The sequence below is a fragment of the Astatotilapia calliptera genome, chromosome 3, assembly GCF_900246225.1.
Source record: "Astatotilapia calliptera chromosome 3, fAstCal1.2, whole genome shotgun sequence".
NCBI lineage: Eukaryota > Metazoa > Chordata > Actinopteri > Cichliformes > Cichlidae > Astatotilapia > Astatotilapia calliptera.
The window spans coordinates 26623818-26635470 of record NC_039304.1 but is presented as its reverse complement, the minus strand read 5'-3'; the positions used below and the strand labels follow the sequence as shown (position 1 = coordinate 26635470).

At 41.4% G+C, this 11653-nt stretch overlaps 1 long non-coding RNA gene across 2 annotated transcripts; it reads right to left on the bottom strand.

The window, feature by feature from the left end:
• Nucleotides 1-2808: 2808 nt before the first annotated feature.
• LOC113012878 (uncharacterized) lies at nucleotides 2809-3379 on the bottom strand. 2 transcript variants are annotated; one of them, XR_003270766.1, is made up of 3 exons: nucleotides 3231-3379; nucleotides 3012-3156; nucleotides 2809-2929 (listed from the first exon to the last, which is right to left on the bottom strand). It is a non-coding gene; the product is annotated as an uncharacterized LOC113012878 (long non-coding RNA). The 2 variants fall into 2 exon arrangements; XR_003270765.1 differs by having other exon boundaries at nucleotides 3012-3379.
• Between the last annotated feature and the right edge of the window lie 8274 nt (nucleotides 3380-11653).

Here is an 11653-nt window from a genome sequence, read left to right as displayed (position 1 = left end):
TATGAGCTGGAAATGTGAACCAAATTTGATCATTCGACCAAAACATTGCAATGCAGTGTCTGAATGTTGACTCATTTTAATTCGACATAAAGAATGTTTTATTCATGAGAACTGCTCATATAGAGACTGGCATAAAAAAATGAAGCTGAAAGTTGGCAGACATTTAGTGAATTTGACCTCAACGGGAAGGGAGTTGGTCCATTAAGTGTCCGCTAAATTATATTCAGTTTTTGACAAGCAGCAAAATAATGAACTAAGTTTTGGCCAAGTAGCAAAGCTGGACACCCTCTTGAAGGCTGCCAAGCTGATTATGAATGCAATTTGGATGCAGTGATACTGACTGAGCCTAGTTGGACTGGATCTGTTCCCATTGGGCTCAATCAGTGTTTATATTCACCAGATAACTTTGTGCAGTGGGCGGTGGGTAAAGAATCTAGTCTTAAGCTTAAGTACACTGAAAAATCTTTTATAGTAAAAACCTTGCACTTATACATTTTCTCACAATATTTAGTTTGATTTATTTCATGTATCGCTCACCAGCACAACATCCAGTCATTTCTATCTAGTTGTAAAGTGTGTTGTGTAGTGGGCTGGAGTGGATGTTTGTTCTCCTTTGTGAATATCAAAGACTAGAATTCAGTCAAAGCAATCCATTTTTAAATTTGCTGTGCCCCATTTTAGAATATTTCAGAGCCAATAGTTAAGCATGTGCTTTCATGTTGATTTAAAACAAACAATTTAATAAGGTATTTTCCCAGTATATGTCTTTAGCTGAAGGGTTGTGTTAGCTCCTGGACTGGATTATCCAATGGATAATTTGAGGGATAAAATTGTCTCTCAGAGAATAAGAAAAAAAAATCTGCTGTACCTAGCAGTCTCTCCCAAAGTCAGCTAGCTACTGCAGATGCAGAACTTCAGTAATAAACAAAACAGGCAAAAATGGGTTATCATGTGGGATAGCCAGCATATTGTCATCTATTGTTCAAACAGTTCAAGATGAAAACATTGAAGTTAACTTAAAAGATGCTACGGCAGTGTTCAGCAGCTTGATAATCTTGAGGTTAGCTGTAGCGGCAGCTCAAAGATGTAGAAGCCAGTCTGCCCTTTACAACCAAAGACACGAGAATCCGATTAATATTTCTGCTGAGCCTGTATTTTTTTCAAAAAAAAAAGTGGACACTTCCCAAAAGTAATATTTAAGAAAAGGTCTCTGAGTTTCATTTGTCTAAAGACCAGGAGTGGGATGAAGGAGGAAATGAAGAGGAGAACATCAGGGAGGAGGTTGTCAGGGAGAGAGACCGAGATAAGAAAGGAGAGGAAGAAGAATCATCAAAACAAGTTGTTTTGGGTGCACCAGACTTTGGTGCCCAGGGGTCCACTGGATGATCTGGGCATGATCAGGTCATTCAATTCAATTCAATTTTCTTTATATAGCGTCAAATCACAACAACAGTTGGCTCAAGACAATATATATTGTAAGGTAAAGACCCTACAATAATACAAAGAAATAGAGAAAACTCCAGCAATAATATGACCCACTATGGGCAAATTATTTGTTGACAGTAGGAAGGAAAAACACCTTTTTAACAGGAAGAAACCTCCAACAGAACAAGGGTCAAGGAGGTGTGGCCATCTGCAGCAACCAGTTGGGAATGAGTGGCTGAAGACAGGAAAAAGACATGCTGTGAAAGAGAGCAAGAGCAGAGAAGTATATAGACACATAGTGAGTGAAAAATAAACCCTCGATATCCACTTCAGCTTGTTTTCTGATTGTTGGTTGTGAGGAGCAGTCACACAGTAAGAACGTGGTCTTCAAAGTCTCACTTAAAAAAATGCTTTGGCTCCCTTTAGTCATCACATTAAAGCTAACTCAGTTGCATCAGCTTTTATCAGGAGCCTAAAACCTTAAAGTGTGAAGAACCCTGAGTTTGCACACTTTCTAATTCAGTTTTTGCTGTAAGTAGAACTTAAAAGAAAGGTTGAGGGTTTATGATAATAACTTGATTGCATTGTTTAAGGGATTAACAAAGCAAACTCTGTCAGAGCTCACTGTACAGCAACTTAATACTCTCTGGCAGATTGAAAAATGTTGATACATTTGAATCATGCCACTAACACGCTCCCATGCACTTACACGCAAACAGATTACAACAGGCGTGGAAAAGAAGCTGAGTGGGCCAGGTATCACTCCAGTGACTTCAGTGCCATATTTAGTGAACAGCAGGCTAAAACTGCTTTGGGTGGTATAAAACTGCTTCATAAACCTTTTTGTGTGTTTGAGGGTGTTTGTATGCATTCCTCCAAGGTGTTTTCATTCAGGTTTGTTCGGTGGGTGTATGACTGCAGGGAATACTGCTGGCAGGGGAGCTTATCTCAATTACAGTAGATGCAGGTTTTGCTTCAATAAGCTATCTGACAGGCATGTTTATCTGCTGGAACATTATATCCTCCAAAGAAAAAGGCATAAATGTTGCTTAAAATACCAACAGCTACAAAGTACACACCGATAGTGTGAAGCATTATCTTCATTGACTTTGTTTGGGGAACGTGGGATTGGGGAAAGAAAGACTAATGATGCAATCACAACTACAATTTTCTTCAGTCCAAACCCAAATGGAAGAATTCAACTTGTGTTGCATTGTGTCATTTTGTTTGGAAAAAAGTCCACTACAGGACAATGTGGGGAAAAAAGAGGAGCAAGGCACAAATTTCTTTTTGTTATTGAGTTGTGACAACAAAATACTTTTTCACCCCATGTCATGCGCCGTGGTGCGTGGGCACGAAAGGATCCAGGCGCAGACTCCGAGCTAACAAAAAGACACTTTATTAAAACAACGAAAGGCGACCCGGGGAAAGTAGAGAGCAAAACAGAAACTAAAAATCCGGGGAAACAATGACACGAGGAAGCCGGGATCGGGACGGCGGGGGGCTGCAATAGAAAGGGGAGATGATTACTAGGGAGCCAGGAAGCGGGGAGAACATATCAGGACTGAGTTAGAGTAGGGGCTTACGATAGAACGGAACCGTGGGAGCTCGGGAGGGAAGTGTGGCAGTCCGTGGGGGCAGGAAGTCCGTGGAATGGCGAGTGGGCCAGGTGAGCGCCGCGAGATCCAGTTGAGCCGGAGGACAGGCAGGTAGCAGACGCCGAGTAGAAATCTGGACAGAAGTAGGCAGGTTAAACAAAGTTCCAAGCAGAAGAGAATGCACACTTTTCGTGGAAGTCTGGTTACCACTGTGGGGATGACTACGGACTGGCGTGGAGCATCCGTCAGCGCCGGATTAAGTGGATCTCCGTGTAATCACCGGGATGGAGAGCAGGTGTGCTAGTGATGGCCCAGCCCGGGGGTGTGGCTACCCGAGCATCACGCATTCCACAGACCATGACACCCCAGTTTTGAGGAAAATATGTAATGATCAAGTGTTTACAGGCAGATTTTACTAAATTCAGAATGAAGAAGAATACATTTTCTATTGGTAAACTTTCATATCATTTTTAGTTTCTTCTTTAGGTTGTAGAGATGAATTTACATATTATCTCCCAATCCCATTCAGAATAATAAGCTAAGCTAAGATAAAATAGTCTTTATGTTAGGAATTTGGGAAATATTGTTAGCATAAGCATTACTTTTTATATCTTACCAGTTATAGACTTAAATGCACTCCACTTTCACTCCGTCTGCTAAAGTGGATAATGTTCACATTTCTCATTGTACACTAAGATTTATGAACTTATAAACATATAAGTTATAGGTTTATATACACTCGTCATACAGTCTTGTGTATATTTATCATGGGCATGTACATTACGGTAATTTGGGGTTTTTAATGATTCCTTTGAGCTCTTCTTTTTCCAGATTGGAATGACTGCACGGCATACATCTTTAATGACTTTAAAAAGTCAAGAATTGGGTGCAAATGCTCAAATATATTTGGGGTTTTCTCTAATCCACGCATGGTCTAAAATACACATACAGGCTCAAATATATACTAAACCAAATATACAGGGAGTGCAGAATTATTAGGCAAATGAGTATTTTGTCCACATCATCCTCTTCATGCATGTTGTCTTACTCCAAGCTGTATAGGCTCGAAAGCCTACTACCAATTAAGCATATTAGGTGATGTGCATCTCTGTAATGAGAAGGGGTGTGGTCTAATGACATCAACACCCTATATCAGGTGTGCATAATTATTAGGCAACGTCCTTTCCTTTGGCAAAATGGGTCAAAAGAAGGACTTGACAGGCTCAGAAAGTCAAAAATAGTGAGATATCTTGCAGAGGGATGCAGCAGTCTCAAAATTGCAAAGCTTCTGAAGCGTGATCATCGAACAATCAAGCGTTTCATTCAAAATAGTCAACAGGGTCGCAAGAAGCGTGTGGAAAAACCAAGGTGCAAAATAACTGCCCATGAACTGAGAAAAGTCAAGCGTGCAGCTGCCAAGATGCCACTTGCCACCAGTTTGGCCATATTTCAGAGCTGCAACATCACTGGAGTGCCCAAAAGCACAAGGTGTGCAATACTCAGAGACATGGCCAAGGTAAGAAAGGCTGAAAGACGACCACCACTGAACAAGACACACAAGCTGAAACGTCAAGACTGGGCCAAGAAATATCTCAAGACTGGTTTTTCTAAGGTTTTATGGACTGATGAAATGAGAGTGAGTCTTGATGGGCCAATGGGCCCGTGGCTGGATTGGTAAAGGGCAGAGAGCTCCAGTCCGACTCAGACGCCAGCAAGGTGGAGGTGGAGTACTGGTTTGGGCTGGTATCATCAAAGATGAGCTTGTGGGGCCTTTTCGGGTTGAGGATGGAGTCAAGCTCAACTCCCAGTCCTACTGCCAGTTTCTGGAAGACACCTTCTTCAAGCAGTGGTAAAGGAAGAAGTCTGCATCCTTCAAGAAAATCATGTTTTTCATGAAGGACAATGCTCCATCACACGCGTCCAAGTACTCCACAGCGTGGCTGGCAAGAAAGGGTATAAAAGAAGAAAAACTAATGACATGGCCTCCTTGTTCACCTGATCTGAACCCCATTGAGAACCTGTGGTCCATCATCAAATGTGAGATTTACAAGGAGGGAAAACAGTACACCTCTCTGAACAGTGTCTGGGAGGCTGTGGTTGGTGCTGCACGCAATGTTGATGGTGAACAGATCAAAACACTGACAGAATCCATGGATGGCAGGCTTTTGAGAGTCCTTGCAAAGAAAGGTGGCTATATTGGTCGCTGATTTGTTTTTGTTTTGTTTTTGAATGTCAGAAATGTATATTTGTGAATGTGGAGATGTTATATTGGTTTCACTGGTAAAAAAAATAATTGAAATGGGTATATATTTGTTTTTTGTTAAGTTGCCTAATAATTATGCACAGTAATAGTCACCTGCACACACAGATATCCCCCTAAAATAGCTAAAACTAAAAACAAACTAAAAACTACTTCCAAAAACATTCAGCTTTGATATTAATGAGTTTTTTGGGTTCATTGAGAACATGGTTGTTGTTCAATAATAAAATTATTCCTCAAAAATACAACTTGCCTAATAATTCTGCACTCCCTGTATACACCACTCACTCACTGATCTGGATCCATCCATCTTCTGCTTTTACAAGTCAGGGTCACGAGGAGCTGGAGCCTACACAGTCATACACTCAACATGTTGCCAGTCTGTTGCAGGGCCAACATGTAGACAGACAACCATTCACACTAACAGTCACACCTATGGCCAATGCCATAGGGACATTCATTCATTAATATTTGAATGAATGTCCCTTAGCAAGTTGCACCTTGACCCTTTGGTAGGCATCTTGGCAGAATTGTTATAGTAATTCAATTTTGTTGCTTTCCTGATATTGATCCAGTTAGTCCACAAATTTGAAATGGGATTGAAAGTTGAGGAAAATTCAACAGGCTTGACGTCAGAGCTATGGGAAGGCCATTCCAGAAGCTTAATGTTGACCAGTTTTGATGTGTTTGGGACACTGAGGAGAGAGCCTCATTTTTACTCCTCCAAACATACCTGTTGTTATTGTGACCAAATAGCTCATCTGACCATAAAACCTTTCACCAGAAGGCGTTTGGCTTGTTCATTTGAGTCTGAAGGTGTTGATTTTGGAGCAGGGGCTTCTTTCTAATAAACTAGCTAGTCATAGATATCAGTATTTACTAAGTAATAAACGATATTGTGCAGCACGCAAGATAGACAGCGCACAGTGTGCTTTGAGGCAGCAGCCAAGAAAGCTTTAGTCCGCGTCTGTGAATACCCATGTGTGCATACCTGTGTGGATCAGCATGCTTGCATTCCAAAGGTTTCTCCATGTAATGATCTGCTAGGGAGTGTGGGGGGGCCACAGCCCCGTCCTCCAGGGTGTGAAGCGGGTATGGAGGAGATCAAAACTCCAGACATCCAGAGGCCCCCAGAACACAAGAGACCATGGAAGACCAACAGAGGGGCAGCCGCGCCACTGTCCCAGTAAGAGCTGAGGAGAGTCCCAGATGAGGGCTCGCCCAGCAGCCGCGGAGCAGAAGTCAGGGGGAGTTGCAGTGACGCGCCCGTGAGCTCCGCCGGCCCCCAGCTGCGCCTGAGTGACCGAGCCCTAGGCCGAGAGGCCGGGGGCACCCCACCTCCAAAGGGGCCCGAGCGAGCCCCAGGCCCCGACAAGCGGCCGCCAAGGAGTGAGCCGGTGTGTACCCGGACGCCCACCCCCAGACACAAAGAACCACCAACACACCGACACCTGAGGGAGTCCGCCACCGGCAGGGGAAGTGGTGGTGGGTGGAGATAGGCCTCCAAACCTTGGAGGGCCTGAGGTGTCCCCAGAGAGGTGGCGTCTGATACCCAACCTGACATATAGACACAGACATACAGGCACACACAGACACAAACATCCATTCCCACCCTCATGCTCTCATATGCACTCACTCCACACTCAACCAACGTGGAGACAGACATAAAGAGACGCTGTACACACAATCACACTCCCCAAGCGTACTCTACAAACCGGGTCTAGGTACCCTTGCCCCTGGAGGGGGGAATTGCACCCAGACCCAGGTGGTGTTACCCTTTTCCCTGCGGTGGGGAGAGGCAGACCACCCCGACTCCGCAGCAGCAGGGAGGCCCCACACCCCAGACGATCAACACACTCTCAGTCTTAGTGATGTAAGACTGGGTTCAATGTGGACAGTGATGTTGGTGTATCAGCATTTTCCAATTTATGCCAGGTTTAAGCTTTGGTTGGTCCCAGGTTGTTTCTGAACATCCAAACCAATGTCTTCTCATCTGAGGATGAAAGTATGGGTCTTCTTCCAGACTTTAGAACTTATAATCTTGAAATCTGCAGTTAGAAATGGTTTCAAAGACCTGCCAAACTACAGTTCTTCATCTTAGTTCTTCACTGAGTTTCTTGTAATTTCTCATTGTTCTCAGTATTGGTCAATCAAAAGAAACTACCAGTTGTAGTCAATCATGATGACTAATGAGAAGTTAATAAGCCTCAGCCTTGTTAAGTTAAACAATATTGTAGTTCCTCCAGTAGCAACCATTAAAAGATTTAAGTGGTACTTTGTTTATAATGTGCATACAGTATCTGTGTACATTTGACCCTGTGTGTATTAAAGATAATCCAAAGTAAATTCAAACTTGTTGTTAAAGATGCATGTTGTTCGGTCATTGACCCTGGAAAAAGAAAAGCTCAACAAAATCTTTAAAAGATGAAAAATTACTATGTCATTCATGCCCTGTGTGAGTCTATGTAAACTTCTGACCACAACTGTAATTATGTATCAGTTTTCAATAAAAAATAACATGTTTATCATTACACCATGCAGTTTGCTACTACTGCCAATTTCAAAACACATCAGTGCAGTCTTTGTCTTTGATGCAATCTTTAAATGCTTTGTCTCTGTCACTTTTCACAAATTGCATCTGCTGTTTCCATTTCTAAGCTTAAAAAAACAAATCGACCCAATTTGTTCTCAAACCAGCTTTCAAGGACTCCATTATAGGCATTTTCATTTTCATGAGACACATGCATCTATTTCCAGAGACTCTAATATCAGTTATGTCTGACTGCTGCTTGCTGATGTCTCTGACGCATATTCTCCATGTTCTCTTGCGGATGTTGTTTTTAGCTCTACATTTCAGCTCTGTTAAATGGTTCTGTTGCTGCATTACTAAATGTCTTAGCTAAAATCCCAGATATGTGTCTCATTCATTTGCTGTTACATTTTATGTCCATTGTTAGTGAAAGGTCACAAGTGAAAATTCAAAACCAAACAACAGAAAGGGACAAAATGCTGATCTGGATGATCATTGTCTGGTCAACTCATTTCATATAACGATCCAACATAAAAATTGTCACTTGAATGGATATTTGGACCAACACTGGATATGAAATGGGGTCTCACCAAAAGTGATCAATTTATTTTTTGTCAAATAAATTGGAGAAGCAAAGGTAGAGAAGAGGTTTGTGTGTGTACATAAAAACAGCTTTAAATATGAAGAAAAGTCACATGAAGAGCATGGCTACATCTCCATAATCCTCAATAGCTGCCTCAGTCAGCTTATGCACCTGCTTCATTCATCTTTCTGCACCTGACTCTGATTAAATAATGGCATCAGTTTATTTGACGGCCTTTTGATCAAGAAAAATGTGTTTTTCCATTTTTCTTGTTTTGATGGTTATAACACCGACTTGACCCCAACGTACACAGATCAAGCTCAGATCTGAATCTGATGTACAGATGCTTTGAGAGATTTTGTAAAATGACCAAATTCTTTCTGGTTTGTGTTTTAGTGTTTAGTAATTTAGTTCAAATAAAAGTGGGTATGAGATGACACTATCAGCATTTCAGTTACGTTATTGACACTGGCACTGTGCACAGATTGCAAATTAACAATGTCATACATGTGATAAAGGAGTCGTGGCAGAGAAAGCATGGCTACATTTCACAAAGATAACTAACAGTGATAGTTGTAATATCTGAAATGATTATTTCAATAAAGGAGAGAAACACCAGCAATACACTGAAACACCCTTTTATGCAACATGGGATTCACTGCGAGAAGTGCCAAGTATTTGATGTTCTTCGACTGCTACATTTAGCATGAGCTCTCACCGCTTCACTCATAAACAAAAAGCCCTTCCAATTTGCTACATAGGATGGGGAAAACTGGACCTCATCCCCTTTGGTAAGTTACTGTATAGAGTATAGATATAAAAATAAGATGTTCAAATAAAAACTTTTGAATAGATTTAGTAATAGCGTGTTATAATCTAAATAGTTTGACAATTTATTTACTTTATATGTAAAGAGTTGATGCTGAAAACCTGTAGATGTACTTATTTTCTTGTAGAAAATATTTGATTTGATTTGATTTGATTTGATATACCTTTATAGTCCCACAAGGGGAAATTTCATAAGGCTGCCGACCTATTGCACGCAATGGCGGCGCCATCTTACCTTCCGACCATACATACATTACACAAAACATCACATGGGGAAGACAGGTCAGAGAGGTATAACATTGGAAAATGCACCATATGAGGAAAGATGAGGAGAAAAAAATAACTCCCCCCCCCCCCCAGACTGAGCTCCAACAGGGAGATCAGTTTGAAAACAGAAAAAAACACCTCTGCACATAGCAGGGTGAGAGACAGCCGATTTAGACAGTACATCTGGGCCTGCGTGCGCTGGTCTCCTTGATCCACCGTCAGCATCAGAAGGGAATAAGCGTCGAATAAGCGTTCTGTGATGTTGTCATTCTTGTGCTCAAGGAGCCGATTCTGAGAACTCACGGCAGTGTGCCTCCCCGAGATGTCATCCAGTTTGCACCCAGAGATGTTATTCCGAGCGAGCCCTTCCGAGATGTATCCAGTCTGCAGTCAGAGATCTTATTCTGAGTATTCGCAGCAGCCGTAGCCTTTCCAAGATCTTATCCGTGCTGCACTCAATGAGCCCATTTTGAGAAACTCACGTCTCTTCCCATCATTTCAATCCCAGCGGGCAGCCTTGTGGGGGTTTGAACAGCCAGTTCCGCTTTCTTAATTCTTTGATAAGTCAGGGCCAAGCCAGCTCTGATCAGCCAGAACCCTGTTATCATGGTTCCGAATAGGTAGATATCTTCAGCACTCAGGCTCACCCAAGCCCAAACTTCTCGTTGAGAAAGGGGTGTCAATTGCATTTAGGGACCAGTTGATCAAATCCATAATTCCTCTTTTAGATTTTAGAGAACAGACTGTGAGAGAGTGTTCCAGGGAAAAGTAATACAAAAAACACGAGACTAGACAAGGACATAAGAGGCTAAGCAGGGAAGCTAAGGGAGAGGAGGAGAAAAGTGTGAGTGCCTTCGTCAAGAGCAGTCGCATTAATCAATAAGTGAATCAATAAAGAAGTGGAGTCACAATTTTAATTTTTTAAAAATCGTTACATTCTCACATTCTAGATCAAATCAGAATGACTGTTTCTCCTGATAAGCGGATCGATATTCTATGTAAATTGTAAATTTTATCAATTTTAGTATTGTAAAGTCTTGAAGAGAGAAAAAAATGCATTATTGCCAGTGTGGTACAGAAAGACAGTCCATGAAAATTTTGTTTAATCATGTATTTTATATAATTTAAACATAAAGAGACAGATTAAAAGAGCTAGTCTGCTTCAGAGGTGCAGACTACAAGTTTAAACCTTTTTAGGCTCAACTAGACTAGATGAGCTTAACCTAACGGGTGGCTCCTGGTTGTATATTTAACATGCTAATATCAGTGTGTGTCCTAATCCACTCACTAATCCACTCAGGAGCAGGCAAGTGAAGAAAGAGGAAACCTATTTTTTTAAGACTACTTCGATTCTCAAAAAGATTTTATCTCTGAAAATAAATCTGTTATTTCATCACATGTGTTGAGCACTGCTAAACTAACTGACCTGTTACCAAAGCTTTAATTTCATAACTTCAATATTCCTGCCAAAGCCTATGAATAAATTCATGAACACTGCTTAAGGGCTGTGGATTAAATCCACCTAACATTGGATTTATACAGTTATGCTTACTTTTTTTTTTTTTTGCACACGCACCTCTTTGTCTTTCAGCTTGTTCACACAATTTTCTCTTAGTGTCGGCTGCCACGGTTTAAATATCAGGCCGACGCGACTTGGACGTTGACTGATTGTCCCGTCTCCGAATCTGTCAAGCATGGCGGCTGTAAATTCATCACAAGTTTTTTGGGCTTTGTTCCGGTGCAGCTTGGCATGGTCTTTGCTTTTGGATTGGAGTGTCTGTGTTTGTTCCAGAGAGAGAATTGGAGATCAGAGATAGGCATTTCTGCACCTGCATCCCCTTCACGTCTCATCTCATCTTTCTTCCTGACTATCACTCACCCTCTTCTCTTCTCATATCGCCTCTCAGGGACACTTGTGATGTTTTATTTGCATGCAGTGAATTAAAACTGCACCACAGAAGATATTTTTTGTAAATCTGTATAAAAACACACCTTTGTCATGAGACTGAACAGAAAATAAACAAAATCCTGATGTCAAGGAGACTGGTTTGTGCAAACAAGAAGTGAAGAATCAAATCCCAGAAATTTAATTTAAATTTCCACTGAACAGGGAAGCTGTCTAGAAAAAAATGTGATTAAATATTAGGAAATCTGTTCTTTTT